A 17,616-nucleotide genomic window follows, 5' to 3' on the forward strand; every position below is an offset into this window, starting at 1 on the left:
GAATGCCTGGAAACTGTCCCATTTCTAATCTCTTTAAATGGGTTAAAGTTTTAGGAATATTAAACAATTTACTGCTTGTTTCAGAGTTGATATGATCTCCTGAATTTCTACATTTGTAGCGCTCTGTATTGAGGGTGTCTTTAAATATTATTTTTTAGTAATTTTTTTACTAAAATTAAATGTTAATAATATTGAATGATTAAATACTATCTGTATCAATTGTCTAACACAATTCTTAAGTTCTCCCCTCATATAACTGAATAAATATAATTTTATTGTATCTGAGAAATAATTTTTAAAACTGTAATTAGACAGGGCCCTTAAATCTCAACACCTCTGAATTTCTACTTCCAAACCCACAAGAGTCTAAGAGAATACACATTTTAGAGGAAAGACAACTTTTTTGGTTTCTTCCAAATAATCACTTAGTCCAGGCTCTTGCCTAACGTGAGGTGAGAATATTCAGCCAAAGTGAACGACTTCAGAAACCGAACCCAGATTTCTGCCAGAGCAGTTGTTCTGCTTTCATGTTATAGACACGGTGACTCATGCACCTCATCCGGTTTCCCTCGTTTTGCAGACTGTTGCAAAGGGAGTGTATAGGACTTCCTTGTGTGCATTTTGAGCTCTTCCCGCATTCCTGGCTCCATTTTATAAAGTGCCCTTTCCTGCCTCTTCCTTCCTGCCTTCAATATACGGTAGCCCACAGAGCTCTGTCTTTCCTCAATGCCTTATACTTACTATTTAGAACTATATAGACTACATAGAGAATCGTGTGTCTGCGTTTACAATATATGCATATATACATAAATAAAATCCAAATGCAAAAGACTTTTTTCTTTTTTTTGAGACAGAGTCTCGCTCTGTCGCCCAGGCTGGAGTGCAGTGGCGGGATCTCCGCTCACTGCAAGCTCCACCTCCCGGGTTCACGCCATTCTCCTGCCTCAGGAGCCCGCCACCACGCCCAGCTAATTTTTTTGTGTTTTTAGTAGAGATGGGGTTTCATCGTTTTAGCCAGGATGGTCTCGATCTCCTGACCTCGTGATCCGCCCGCCTGGGCCTCCCAAAGTGCTGGATTACAGGCGTGAGCCACCGCGCCCTGTCAAAAGGCTCTCTTTCAAAATAAACAATTGAAATAAATATTGTATCTTTTAAATAAAGAAATTCTTTTTTCAGTATAAAATGTTCTCTGACTAGATTTCTTTAGCGAGAAGGAAAGAGATTCAAGGCTTACACAGTTTTGCTTATCCTGTATTCCATTTTTAAGTTACTGACAAGGAAAAGGTAGTAATTCTTCTTATGCTAATTAAACTGGTGGGTTTTTCTCAGCTATAAGATAAGCGCTAAAATCTCTCATATTAGAATTAGTTTCAAAGTTGGGAAGTATTGTTTAGATAATTACTTGAATAATAAAACAATGGTTAGGCCAGATTCGAAGTATATCAGTAAATATAAATGAAACAGCAGTTAAGTGTTTCTTTCTTAAAAATACATTATTTTAAAGGCTGAAATATTTCTAACCAATACTTAATAGAATAATTTTATTGTTCCTGCTGCAAAAGGAACAATAAAATTTTTCTTTTTTTTTTAATATAATGATCACAAACCACTTTCATGAATTGCAAACCCAGGAAAAAAGTTTTATTTTGCTTATCATTAACATATAAATGCACAAATTTTAGAGCTGTTTTTCCAATTTATTCAGGAAGATTCTTGACAAAGACACTGTCCTTGATCTAATGCTAGTTAAACTCCCGTGAGTGTCTCTCTGACTAGGCTCTGGATCTTGGGTTATGTCCATGGTTGGCTTATTCCACTTTTGGCAAAAATCTTGCTAAGTCAGTTTAGGGTAAATTTGACTACCCTCTATATGATATCTTATCACCCTGGCCTTCCTTCAGTGAAAATCCTGTTAGGTCAGTGTAGCAAAATATTACCCTACTCTTAGTAATATTCCATCCACCAAAGCCTGACTATTCTCCTTAGCTACAAGTCTCCACTTTTCCTTACCATATTCTGAGTAGAGACTGATCTCTCTCTTCTACTATAAAACCCCATTGCAGAAGCCTCCCTTGAATAAAGTCTTCTTTGCTGCCTTTAACGTATGTCATAAACAATTTTTCCTTTAACATTCCCAGTGGATGCCCATGCACAGCAGTGTCCCATACGACCCCATGCCTGCTGCCCATCCCCCTGAACATTTCCATCCTGGCCTTATTAAGAATTCAACAGAAATAGTTGTATCTTCTACACTGTGTACTTTTTAAAACCCTGCCACTTCTACAAGCTATTTCATCTCAACTGTAATCTTGAGAGATAAGTGTAAAAGCCGTATTTTACAAGAAGAGATTGAGGCTCGGGGACATCAAAAGACTTGTCAGAATCAAATTGCCATGAGGGCTTAGATCTACTAAACCTGTTCTGACTATTCTTTCTGCTAAAGGTTTTATTTTCTCATGGCTGTAGTGGGGGCTTGATATGGTCCAGCTGTTGACGAAAACAAGGGAAGTGCGTCTCCTCTCCTTCGCCCCATAGCTATACATACACTCAGCTCCAGTCTCCAAGTGAGTACAAAAAGACCCTGCTTCAATAAGGGAATACACAGTTATGCTCAGAATCGCAGTAAATCTGAATGTCATACGCTTGTACCATTTTGTAATTTAGGTTCGTGGGGCTTCTTTATAAGGTAAAAAATTAAGTGATAGACTCTATGATTAAGAATACGTATGAGTTAATTACTCTTTCTTAGTAAGTGTTATGGATAGAATACCTTTCCCTTATGACAATGTTCCAGAGTACAGGATCTGATTTCTCTAACTTTGCCTGAGATTGTCCCTAAATTAGATGTCAGTCCCAGGAAGCCCCAACGCCTCTGTGTCAGGAAGGAGTTTGGCTTCAGAGGAGCTGACATCAGACCCACGCTGAAGAACCTCACCTCTGGGAAACCTGCAGGTCTGCGTCGTCTGCATCAGAGGTTTGGTGCGATGAATCCCTCAAACATACATTCACTCTCCAGTGTGCTACCATGTAAGGCACCTAGTCATAGTTTGGCAACAGAATTTGCTCCCAGAATTTTCTCATCTTTGTAGACTATGCCTTTACAATGCACCTTTCTTAATGTACACTGGCCAGACACTGAGTTTCATCTTGTTCACCATGATAAAAAGCAGAAGGGAAAAGATGATATTTTATTTCCCTATAGCTTGGAGTTTCCTCTCTTACCACCAGAGGGCAGGTGTGCACCAGGTTGCCAAACCACAGCTTTTGAGGGCGGTATTTCAGTTATGTCAATATACGGAAATCTTGACAAATGAGTGAAGAACTTCCAAAGGAATACAAGTGATTAATTGTGCTGATTAAGCCCTAGGGTAGGGAGCAGGAGAGCCTGCCGGGATCACTGAGTGTGCATCAGCACAGAAAAGTGACAGTAATTGGGGTCCCATACTGAGAAGGCTTCAGATCAAGGAAGTTCAAGCTGGGCACACCGACCTCATTAACCAAATCTACCGTGTCTTTACTCAAGTTGTGGTTCATGCTTGTTAAAAAATGCAGAATCACAGGGCAGCTGCATCCGAATCGTCATGTTTAACAAGCTCCCTGGGTGATTCTTTCTCTCTTAAGTTTGAAACAGGATCTTGAGAGTGTCAGCAGCTCGCTCGGGAAACTCTTCCAAAGCTAAGGTTCAGGTTGGGGAAACCCACAAGTGTTCTGGGTTTTGTTGTGAACTTTAAAACGCCCCCAGCAGGCGCCCATGAATGTAAGGACTGCTTGGTGGCACTTCCCTGTGGAACAAACAGGCAGATGTGGAGATACAAATCATCTCTTTGTCCTGGCTCTTTCCTCGGCCTTTACATACTCCTCAGGAATGCAAGCTTCATGAGCAATTTAACCCTCAAGATGTATACAAACAGATTTTTATCTAACAGATAAATTATACTTTGAAAGTTGAGCTGGAATTCGTACTCATTTTAAATAGAATCTTAAAAATATGATCATGAGACAACCTCAGCCATCAGGGATAATGCAATAATGACTTCTTGTGCATCAGTAGGAATTTTGTGTGAATCAGGGGCTAGAACTCCAGCCATATATTGTCCCTAAAGATGGTTTCTAGGACACAAAGCCACTCCTTCTGACTAAATTTATGTAACAGGTTGGAATTCTATAGATACCAACTTGAGGGCGAAGAAATAGAACTCTCATCCTGTCTCCAGAAATATAGTATTGGGGCTAAATTCAGTCCAATCAGCCTTTTATCAGAATTACTAATTCAGTCAAAATTCAATTCAAATTTTAATTCAGCATCCAACCCCTCCTCTGGAAGATATGCAAGTCTAGAGAGTAGAAGTCCATTCATTTGTGGCACGGAGAGTGAGATTCTGCCTACTTTCACTATTTTGTGGCACCAGTGCTGGATGGTGCTGGCTCCCAAAGGTGACACAGTCATCACCAGTACAGTGTGTAGGAGATACCAGCCAGCAGTTCACTTATAAAAGTCCACATACATCACAGTAATGTGCATCTCCTTGATCTATGACTTGTTTTTGGCCAGGTAGCCTCTGACGATGATCATCAGCTCACACTCCAAGTTAATTTCCACAGCTTACCATGGAGCCCTAGGAAGATTACAGACTTCTTCAATGCCATTCCCCAGCCGCAGGGAATCTCAGGTAGAACTGGGCCCTCCTTTTGGCAAAATATATCATTTCTGTTTTTTCCCCCAAGACTCATGGTATATGGTATATCTCTGAGGTTTCTGCTCTCAAACTGCGTCCCAAACATGACAAATCTGTTTTCACATCTCTCAGAAATGCCACATTTTTCAAGAGCCATATTTATATTTTCTTCCTTTCCCTTCTTCACCTACCCCACGGAGGAAGTACAAATTCTTCTCTTCCTCTGAAACAGCATTCCCAGGTCAGCTATGTCTTCCTGGAGCTCAAATTTTTAACATCATTCCGAGGAAAGAAGGGAAATCAGTTTGATCTCATACCCCACTTGAGTCGGTCCTGTTTTGTGGTAAGAGCAGCATCGTTGCTCATTTACACTATCAGTCCTTGCTGTCTGTGGAGTTCTTCACATTCGTCAATGCAGTTGAGTTAGAAGTCAGATGGGAATATGGCTACAGGTATCTTCAGGAAAGAGAAAGGAAATAGTATTAATAGTTGGTTATTCTTTCCTATTTTGCCTCGCCATACGTGCTTGTGCCCAGAGAGAGTCGTGACACAATCTTAATCTCCTTTATTTTGGTACATTCTCAGAGGCTAGCCACAAAATATGATTAATGTTACTATCTTCACCCAGACAATAAGAGAGTTCTGGGATTTCCCTGGAGTGCTGGGACCCCTTGTGGGAAACACTAAGTAAAATGTATTTGACAAGAGGCAAATGGAGAAAAGACTAGCTGGAGCTAAGAGCTGGTGTGGTTTCAGTGTGTGCATACAAAGGGAAGCATAAAGAATATTTTTTGGCAGGTGGTGATAGAATTGTTCTGTATCCTAACTCTGGTTGAAGACACATTAATCTATAAATTTTTAAAAATTCATAGAACTATGCACCAAAAACATCACTTTTACCGGATGTTGTTTATCCATCTGTCTGTCTGTCTATCTATCTATCTATCTATCTATCTATCTATCTATCTATCTTTCTGTGGCAAATGAAAACTTATTCTCAGAAGGTTCCATATTAAATAGCTTCTACAGGTAGGCTTAAATGAGCTGCCATTTACAAAGAAAACAAAAATTGAAGCTACATTAGAATTCTGTTTTTTGTATTTGTTTTCTGAAGTAGCATGGCTCTACCACATACAAATAAATTTGTAGAACAAATATTCCAGTATATTTTCAAAAAATTTATAAAATATTAATAAAAATGATCTCGTGTTTCATTTATAGATTTGTTAATCTTTTCATTATCATACACATATAACATTTTGGGAATCCTTTCAATTTAATTCAATATTTTAAAGTAATTATGGCTTTATCTTTTCTTCTAAAATGATCTAAAGTTACATCCTATGTATTCATTATATGTGTTTGCTAAATCTTTATAGCTTACTTACACTTGACACTCAGAAACTGAATTCTATATCTTCATATCCTCTCCTTTAGAGAGCACAAAATGTTAAAAGTAGAGACATTCTTACTGAATTCCTAGAATAAACAGTTCTGGAATTGTGTCTTAATATAGTTGTAGTAAAGATAACAGAAATAGTAAATATGGTCTCTGACTTGAGTTTTCAGCTTTTTTGTTGGATTAGAAGACAATGGAAATTTTGAGAGTTTTTCGTAACTATATAAAGGGAGGAAAATTTTTAAAAAGACCTAAAAATTAAAAAGCGTGGCAAAAACCCAGGACCAAGCAATATAACACACTTGATAACACAAAGGAATCTTGTACCGGGGTAACAATAAATAACATATAAGCATATTTTTTAAATTAAGAAGACATAATCAAGAACAAAAGTCAAAATTCAAATACCTATGCAACACCATCTATGTTTTGTTTCTTCAATAAATAAAATCCAAGATCACAAATATTTTCAAAATACTAGCTTTTATTTCCCTAGTGACCTACTATCTAGTAGTTATCCCCACTATTCCTGGCTAATTATCTATTAGCTACTTAACAACCTAACTATTACTACTATAAGAACTTACTGCTACTACTGCTGCTATTTTACAAAAAATCGCAATTACTTTTGCACCCACCTAATACAACTACACTACTCCTGCCATCTAGATAATGCTCTCTCCTTGGCTAGCTACTAGGGAGAATAAAAAGGGTTTTCACCCCACAGTGCTCAAGTACGTATGTCTAATGAAAATAGATAACACCCATGACAGCTAAAAGGCAAAAGATAGTATGTCATAAATTCACTGCAGTTGCCACTGATTACATGTACTACAGCAGGCCGAAGGTGAATGAAATAAGCCTTTGCTGATTGTAGGATTAGGAAACTTTCAGAGGATGTGTGTTTTAAGGGACCCAGCGCGGTGGCTCACTCCTGTAATCCCAGCACTTTGGGAGGCCGAGGCTGGTGGATCACCTGAGATCAGGAGTTTGAGACTAGCCTGACCAACATGGTGAAATCCCGTCTCTACTAAAAATACAAAATTAACTGCGTGTGGTGGCAAGCACCTATAATCCCAGCTACTAGGGAGGCTGAGATAGGAGAATCACTTGAACCCGGGAGGTGGAGGTTGCAGTGAGCCGAGATTGCACCATTGTACTCCAGCCTGGGCAACAAGAGCGTAGTATAATCAAAGGCACAGAGCACAGAGGACAGAGGTAGGTAAACCACAGGTTCAGGAAATGATATGTAAGAAGGACATGACTTTGTTTCTTATTTCACGCAGAAAATAAAAGCAAACGAGAATAATTCATATGCTTTCACTACACCCATATATTCTGCTTACCTCTTTTAAACTGATGAATGCTCTCTTTTTAAACCTGAAGTTCACTGGATCCTGTTCCATCTGTTCACTAAATCCCTTTCTCTCCCCTCAAGGACTTGCCTTCTGCAATTGACCCTGATCCTTCTCTTTCTTGCACTGACAAAGTATTTTCTCTACCAGGTCATTCGTATCAACAGATAAACATGTTAAAATACATTCCATCTTTAAAAACCAGCCAACAAAAACAAAAACAAACACCAATTTCATTGTCCCTGTATTCCTCTCCAGCTATTGCCTCATTTCTCTATTCTTTTTACAGCAAACTTAAAAGAATTGTCAAAATCACTCTCGGCCTTCTCTCCTCTCCTCTCCTCTCCTCTCATCTCATTTTTTCTTGAACCCACTCCATTCATGCTTCTGTCTCCATCACTCTTCTAAAATTGCCCTTGTCAAGATTACTGATGATTTCCACATTGCCAAACTCAATGGTCATTGTCAGTTCTCAATTACTGTTTGTCAAGAGCATTTGCTGGGGTGGTCCTTTTAAAAACATATCCTTTACTTGACCTCACTCCTGTCACTGACTGGCTGTTCCTTATCCTTCTTTGATGGATCCTCATCAATTTATTATCCTCTAAATGTAGAGTGCCCCAGAGCTCTGTCCTCAGCTTCTCATTTACTCTTATTTCTGTAGTAATCTTATACAACATTATGATCTTAAATTCCATCACTGATAATTCCAAAGGCATATCCCAATTCCTGACCTATCATCTAAACTCCAGACCTGTACATCCAACTAGCATTTTTCACAGAGCTCTTCTCTAATCAGTCTGTGTGAAATAGTCTACCTCACTCCATCCTACTCCAGATATACTTCTCCACTTACCATAATGGATTTTCTCCACAGAACCTATCACTGCCAAACATATTATTCATTTGTTTGTTTTCTATCATGCTACCCATAACTTCTTCATTCCCCCTTCACATACCACCACCGTTAGAATGAATGAACCATAGGAGCAAGGAATTCTTTGGTTTTATTGACTATGGTAGCCCCAGAATTCAAGTAAATCAACAAACATTTAGCTAGACTAAGCAAAAAGAGAGAAAGGCCAAATAAAAAATGCATATGAAAAAGGAAACATTACAATTGATACCACAGATATGTAAAAATCATTGGAGATTATTATGAACAACTATATGACAATAAATTAGGAAAACTAGAAGAAATGGAGAAGTTCCTGGATACATACAGCTGTAAGATTAAACCACGAAGGAGGAGAGTGGGGTTGGTTACTGGGCACAAAAAAATAGGAAGAATGAATAAAAGCTAGTATTTGATAGCACAACAGGGTGACTATAGTCAATAACAATTTAATTGTACATTTTTAAAAAACTAAAATAGTGTAATTGGATTGTAACACAGAGGATAAATGCTTGAGGGGATGAATACCCCATTTTACATGATGTGATTATTACACAATCCGTGCTTGTGTGAAAATATTTTATGTATCCCATGAATATATGCACCTACTATGTGACTACACAATTTTTTCAAACAAAAATTTTAAAGGGTTAAACCATGAAGAAACAGAAAACCTGAACAGACTGAAAACTAGTAACAAGATGAAAGCCAAAAAAAAAAAAAGCCCAGGATCTGATGGATTTAATGCTGAATTATACCAAACATTCAAAAAAGAACTAATACCAATTCTACTCAAACTAGTTTTAAAAATTGAAGAGAAGGGAACACTTCCAAATTATTATGTGGGGGCCAGCATTACCCTGATACCAAAATGAGATGAGGACACAATAAAACAAAAATAGAAAACTCCAGGCCTGATAAACATAAATGCAAAAGCCCTCAGTAAAATACTAGCAAGCCAAATACAACAGCATATTAAAAAGAACATTCTCCATTATCGGGTCGGATTCATCTCAGGAATATAAGAGGATGGTTCCACATATGCAAATCAAACAATGTGATACCTCATATCAACAAAATAAAAGGACAAAAACCATAGAATAATTTCAATAGATGTTGAAATAGCATTTGATAAAATTCAACATCTCCTCATGATAAAAACTCTCAACATTGGGTATGAAAGGGATATGTGTCAGCACAATAAGGACCCATATACGACAAGTCCACAGCTAATATCATACTGAATGGGGAAATACTGAAGTTCTTTCCAATAAGATCTGTGATTCTCAAAATCACAGGCAACAAAAGCAAAAGTAAACAAATGGGATTACATCAAGCTAAAGAGCTTCTGCATAGTAAAGGAAGCAATCAACAAAGTGAAGACACAAAGAGAAGAAACAAGTCAGAGATGCCACTTTTATCACTTCTTTTTAACATAATACTGGTCATCCTAGCTAGAGTAATCAGGCAAGAGAAAGAAGTAAAGGGCATCCAAATATAAATACAAGAAGTCAAATTAACCCCATTTAAAATAGCTTGAAAAAAAACCCTAAACCTAAAATAGCTAAGAATAAATTATGCCAAATAACTCAAAGATTTCTATAAGGAAAACTATAAAACACTAATGAAAGAATTTGAAGAACACACAAGAAAATGGAAAGATACTCTATGTTCATGATTGGAAAAACTAATATTATTAAAATGTCTATAGTACCCAAAGTGATCTGCAGATTGAATGCAATCTGCATCAAAATACCAAAGGCATTATTCACAGAAATAGAAAAAGTAATCCTTAAATGCGTATAGAACCATAAAAGACTCCAAAAATCCAAAGCATTCCTGAGCAAAATCCAGAAGGCATCACACTACTTTATTTCAAATTACAGTAGAAAGCTATAATAATCAAAGCAGCATGGCACTTGCATAAAAACAGACATATAGACCAATTGAATGGAATAGAAAACCCAGGAATAAATCTACACACTTACAGCCAACTCATTTTTTACAAAGATGACAGGAACACACACTGGGGAAAGGACAGTCTCTAATAAATGATGTTGGAGAAACTGGATACCTACATGCAGAGGAATGAAACTAGATTACTATCTTTCACCATATACAAAAATCCATTCAAAATTGATTAAAAACTTAAATATAAGACCTGAAAATTTAAAACTACTTAAAGAAAACATTGGAGAAATGCTACAGGACATCAGTTTGAGCAAAGATTTTTTTGGTAATACCTCAAAATCACAGGTGACAAAAACAAAAATAGTCAAATGGGATTACATCAAACTAAAGAAGTTCAGCCTGGCCAAAGAAGCAATTAACAAAGAGCAGAGATAACTGGAGCATGGGAAAAAATATTTGTAAACTCTCCATCTGCCAAGAGATTAATAAGCAGAATATATAAGGAACTCAAAAAATTCAATAGCAAAAAAGCAAATACCATCATTTAAAAATGGTCAAAAGAGCTCAATAGCTATTTCTCAAAAAGACATACGAACGGTCAACAGATATATGAAAAAAGGCTCAACGTCACTACTGATTAGGAAAATGCAAATCAAAACCACAATGAGCTATCATCTTACCCCAATTAGAATGGCTATTTTGAAAAAGATAAAAAATAATGAATGCTGATGAGGAGGCAGAAAAAGGTACCTTGTTGGAGAGAAGGTACCTTTTTGGTGGGAAGGTAAAGTAGTAGAGTCTGTATGGAAAACAATATGGAGTGTCCTCAGAAAAACTACAAATACAACTACCTTATAATCTTGCAATTCCACTGTTTGGTTTATATCCAAAAGAAAGGAAATCAGCATATCAAAGAGATATCTGCATTCTCATGTTTATTTCATTACTATTCACAATAGCCAAGATATAGAATCAGCTTAAGCATCCATCAATGGATGCATGGATAAAAATGTGGTACACATACACAATAGAATATTATTGAGCCACATACAATCATAAAATTCTACTATTTGAAGCAACATGGATGGAACTGGAGGCCGTTATTTTAAGTGAAATACACCAGGCACACAATAACAAATATTACATGTTCTTACTCATATGTGGAAGCTAAAAAGTGGATCTCACAGAAGTAGAGAGTATAAATTCTGGTTACCAGAGGCTGGGAAGGGAAGTGGGGAGAAAACAATAAAAAGTTATTGGTTAAGTGATACAAAACACAGTTAGATAGAAAAAGTAAGTTCTTGTATTTGATAGCACAGTAGGGAAATTATTGTTAACATTAATTTTTTGTATATTTCAAAATAGCTAGAAGAGATTTGTAACATTCCCAACATGAAGAAAAGATAGATGTTTGAAGGGACAAATATACAAATTACTCTAATGTGAACATTATATATTGTATACGACTATCAAACCATCCCATATACCTCCAAAATATGTAAACTGTTATATGCCAATAAAAATTTTAAAAAATATAAGGCTCACATACTACAAGAGATTGCAAATGATGGTCACAGATGTGTTTTAATTGTCTTAAAATACAAAATGGTAATTGAAATTTTGACAAAGTTATCAACACATAAACTTTGGAATTTTATATAAATATTTGGTTTTATGATTTCTACTATAAAATTAGAAATTGCTTATTTTAGTTAACATGTAGTACATTTTAGGCACTGTTGTAATTGCTTATGATAGTTTTATATGTCAACTCGCCTTGAGCACCGGATATCCAGATATCTAGTTAAACATTATTTTTGAGTGTGTCTGTGAGGTTGTTTCCAGAAGAGATTAGCATTTGAATCTGTAGACTGAGTAAAGCATATTGGCCACTGCAATATGGGAGGGCATCATCCAACCCATTCAGAGACTGAACAGAAAAGACACACACACACAAAAAAAAAAAAGGTGGAAGAAGGGAGGTATCAGATTCTGTCTGTCTTATTGTTTGAACTGGGTCATCGATCTTCTCCTGCCCTTAGAGGTTCCTTTCTCAGGCCTTCAGATGAACACTAGAATCTACACCATCAACTATCCCCAGATCTCAGGCCCTCAAAATCAACCAGTGACCTTCCTGGGTCTCCAGCTGGCAGATGGCAGATCATAAGACTTCTCAGCCTTGATCATTGTGGGAGCCAATACCTTACAATAAATCTATTTATATATGCATCCTATTGGTTGTGTTTCTTTGGAGAAACCTTACTAATACACTGGAATTATTACATAATTATTACTGCATTTACTTATTAAACATCTACATGATGAATTATAGAACTGTAGCACAGAAGGGTTAAGGGCTTTTCTAAAGTCTTCTATCTAGCAACTTTGGCGGTTATTCAGACTCAAATAATGTAATTTCATGGTTCAGGCCTTTATCACTATCTTCTCTGAACCAGCATTCCTAAGAGGCTACAACACCTAGAGCTCAGTGCCAGCCTCCCTATTTAGCTGGAGCAAACACTCTGCAGTGTGCCAAAGATGCTTCTCTCTTTTACCTCACCTGCTTTAACCCTATTGCCATTCACCAGAATCTGTAATCCTTGTCAGACTGAAATGTCACACTTGAATCAATAACCATTTGAATGTCCATTTACATATAATCACTCAATTGGTCCTAAATTTGTTAAAAGGTGAGTAAAATATAACCCTTGTTTATTCGTGAGTACAGTCATACTAAATATAGCTTATATAGAATAGAAGTTATTCATCAAAAAGGTAGTACAAACCATATGAGACATTGCAGTAAATTTCAGAATTCAACAGAAAGAAAAAAATGTATAAATACCCACCAGCCATGGGGACAGGGGATTTCTTTGTTCACTGCTGCATCCCAGTGTCTCCACAGTGTGTTACTGGAGCTGCATACATATTTTTGAATGAATGTATGAATGACTAAGTCTTAACTCCTCCCTGATTCAGTTTAATTTCTGATTTCTCTTTAGCATTTTTCTACTATCATTTTATATACTTAGTGGGAAGGCACATAGGAAGCATTATATCCAACCAAAAAATCAGATAAACTCTAATGGAAGTTCAAGAGAAAAAGGGATCATATGCAGTTGAGGGGAACTAGAGGTTTCATGGAAGAAGCAGGTCCAAAAAAACTGGTAAAATGTCCGTAGGCAGAGATAAAAGGAAGGAGTTTCCAGGCCCCTAAGAGTGAGTCAGACCAAACTATTTGCACTATATGCCATGGAGTTTGGCAGCTGCTGAAGGTTTTGAGCAGGTGGATGTTGATTTTCTTTTGACATTTACTTGGCTTAAGAAAATAACCAAGAATGAATCTATGCTATAAAAAATTAATAACTAAAGCAAAAGTGAAATTCTGGCTTGGATTTGTTTACAGGAGGATCTTGGGCAGTATTCGGGGCTTTCAACCTCATGCAACCCGACAGTTTTGTCAGATTCGTCTCTTTCTCCAAAAAGTTATTCAGAAAGGATACTGGGTTAAGATAAAACTCAGGATCCTAGAATTCAGTATCAATTAGTTACCAAAGGTGTGACCTTGGGCAAGTCACTTACTCAACTGGAACATCTTCATATGTTAAAATATTAATAATTTCAAATTTTCCTTATAACTTGGAATTATTTAATGAGTGAACATACTGCAGGAATTCTTTGGAAGTTGTAAAGTACTCTATTCTGCCCTTCTCTGTCGTCCCCAGCCTGCTTCAGCAGCATAATAACATGTGGAAAACATATAAAAATGTAGTGGTGGAAAGTTGTATTTTATTACTCTGCATTTTTGGTTGTTAATATGTGCAATGATTATTGGTGAGAAAAAATGCTCCTGGCCACCTGGGATCCAAAGTGACATTGTGCTTTTGTATTCCTCTGCTTTTGGAAGAGTGTATCCTTTTCAATTTGTTGAGAAAGTCATTAACTAAGATAAAAAATTCAAAGCCATGAAATCCTTTTTTTCCTAGAGAAACAAAAATGAATAACAAATATAGTAGCCCAACAGTTGGTCTACACAGTGAGATACTACTTACGAAAGTGAGAAATTTGAAGATGATCTAGAAATTTTACAGGCTAGAATTTTAAGTTACTAAAGAACAATTGTGGGAAATTGAGTTAATTTGTAGCATCTTAAACTTCTGTTCTTTGATTTTTAAGAGACTCTGAGAATTTCCACACCCTCAATAGAGAAACATTGAGATTAACTGAGAGTATAATTTAGTTCTGACCCCAAGAAAAACCCATAAGTAAGCTGATTTTGTTTGTTTTATGATTACTTCCTTCACTCCCAAACCCACTGTGAAACTTCTTCCATTGTCATTCCTTTTTAGACACTTATTTTCTTTCTTCCCCACACCCTCCCAAAATTAATATATTCATTGCATATTTTGCAGTCATCTACACTCCAGATAACCCCTTCCACGATGCCAGATATTCCATTTCCATCTCAAATATACTCTAGATATCAATATCTACCTGTACTGGTTCTAATCCCTCTGGAACGTCCCTTCTACTCTTGTAATGATAATCGATTTAAGTGTCCCTCATTCTAATAAATACATTTGTGTTTTAATTGGGCCCTCTGAAAACATAAATTTAATATGGTGGCATTTCAAGTAATGAGAATTTTAACTGTAGAAGTCAAATAAAAGAGATTTGGGGCTGATTGCAGTGGCTCATGCCTGTAATCCCAGCACTTTGGGAGGCCAAGGAGGGTGGATCACTTGAGGTCAGGAGTTTGAGACAAGCCTGGCCAACATGGTGAAACATCATCTCTACTAAAAATACAAAAACATTAGCTGGGCATGGCGGCACACGCCAGTAATCCCAACTACTTGGGAGGCTGAGGCAGGAGCATTGCTTGAACCTGGGGGACGGAGTTTGCATTGAGCAGAGATTGTGCCACTCATTCCACATTCCAGACTGTGTGACAGAGCCAGACTCTGTCTCAAAAAAAAAAAAAAAAAAAAATTGCCATAAGCTTTGCAAAAGTGTTTCTTATAACCACAATTATTAAGGCTAAACTAGATGATATCTGATAAAACAATTTCAATATTGTTTCCTTAGAATCAGTATTAAAGGTCTCTAAACAATTTAAGGAAGAGCCAAAAGTTTACACACTTCCAGAGTCCAATCTGTAACAGGATAATGTGAAACGGTAGAGCATTATACAATAAGAAATATTGTAAACTGGGGTAAACTAGAGCGTGCATGCATAGCAAAAAGGAATAATGCATCAAAAATATTACACCAGAGGAGGCAGAGCAAGATGGAAAACTAGAAGCTTCCACTGATCTTCCCCCACAGAAACACCAAATCTAACAACTAGCTACACACAAAAAAAGCACCTTCGTAAGAACCCAAAATCAGGTGAGTGATTACAGAACTTGATTTTAACTTCATATCATTGAAAGAGGCACTTATGAGTATAAAATGACAGTCATGAATTGCCAGTATCACCCCTCCCTGATCCTCCAGCAGTGGCCGCATGGCACAGAGAATCCATGGCCTTGGGGTAGGGAAAGCAGTGATTATGGGACTTTGTATTGAAATTTAGTGCTGTCCTGTCACAGCAGAAAGCAACACGAGGCAGAACTTAGCTGATACCAACAGAGAGGGGATTTAGACCAACCCTAGCCAGAAGGAAATCATCCATTCCAGCAGATGGAACTTGAGTTTCAGCAAGCCTTGTCGCCACAGGGTAAAGTGCTCTGGGGTTTGAAATAGACTTGAAAGGCAATTTAGTCCACAAAGACTGCAACTCCTAGACAAGTTCTAGTGCCATGCTGGGCTCAGAGCTAGTGGACTTAGGGGCCATGTGACCTAGTAAGACACCAGCCGGGGCAGCCAGAGGAGTACTTGTACCACCCATCCCCTAAACCCAGGAAGCACAGCTCACAGCTCTGAAAGAGACTCCTTCCTTCCATTTGAGGAGAGAAGAGGGAACAGTTAAGAGGACTTTGTCTTGCAATGTGGATAGAAACTTAGCCACAGTAGAACAGGGCACTGGGCAGAGTCCTGAGGCACCCGTTCTAGTCCCCAGCACCCAGAAGACATTTCTAGACCTACCTTGGTCCAGAAGAGAACCTGTTGATTTAAAAAGAATGACCCAGTCCTGGCAGGATTCATCATCTACTGACTAAAGAGCCCTTGGTCTCTGAATAATCAGCAGTGGTTACTAGGTAGTACATGCTATGGGCCTTGGGTGAGATTCTGAGACATGCTAGTTCAGGTGTGACCCAGCACATTCCCAGCTGTGGTAGCTATAGGGAGAGACACATTCTGTTTGAGAAAAGCAGAGGGAAGAGCAAGGGGACTTTGTATTGCAGTTTAGGTACCAGCTTGGCCACAGTAGGGTAGAGTATCTAGTGCGCTCTTGGGATCTCTGATTCCAGGCCTTAGCTCTTGGATGGCATTTCCAGACTTGCCCTGGGCCAGATGGGCGCCCACTGCCCTGAAGTATGGGTCCAGGCCAGACAGCATTCACCACAAGCTGACTAAGGAGCCCTTGGGTGTTGAGTAGACATTGGAGGTCGCTTGGCTGTACTCCTTTCAGGCCTTTGGTGGTGGTGGCCACAGGAAGAGATGCCTCTGCTTGTGAAAAGGGGAGAGAAGAGTAGGAAGGGCATTATCTTGTGGGTTTGGTGCTATCTCAGCTGCAGTAGAATACAGCATCAGGAAGATTCCTCAAGTTTCCAACTCCAGGTCCTGGCTCCTGGATAGCATCTCTGGACCTACCTTGGGCAACTAAGAACTCACTGCTCTCAAAGGAAGGACACAAGCCTGGTTGTTATCACCACCTGCTGACTGTAGAGCCCTAGGGACTTGAGTGAACATAGGTGGTAGCCAGGTAGTAGTTACAACGGGCCTTGGGCAAGGCCCAGTGCTATGCTGGCTTTAGGTCTGATGCAGTACAGTCTCAGTTGTGGTGGCCATGGGAGTGCTCATGTCAACCCTCCCCCAGATCCAGGTAGGTCAGCACAAAAAGAGAGAGTTCGTTTGTTTGTGAGAAATTAAGGGAAGGGAACAAGAGTTTCTGCCTGGTAATCCAGAGAATTCTTCCAGATCTTATCTAGGATCACATGGGCAGTACATCTGCAAGTCTGAAAGAGCCACAGTGTTACTGGACAAGGGGCGCTCTCTAATGAAGATATGGCTGCAGTGACCAAACACAGATCACAACACCCAAGTCCCTTCTAATACCTTGAAAGTATTCCCAAGAAAGAATGGTACAGACAAGCCCAGACTGTGAAGACTAGAACAAATACTTAACTTTTCAATGCTCACACACTGATGAGCATCCACAAGCATCAAGATCATCTAGGTATAACATGACCTCATCAGAAAAACTAAATAAGCCAC

The sequence above is a fragment of the Macaca mulatta genome, chromosome 6 (assembly GCF_049350105.2).
Source record: "Macaca mulatta isolate MMU2019108-1 chromosome 6, T2T-MMU8v2.0, whole genome shotgun sequence".
Taxonomy (NCBI): domain Eukaryota; kingdom Metazoa; phylum Chordata; class Mammalia; order Primates; family Cercopithecidae; genus Macaca; species Macaca mulatta.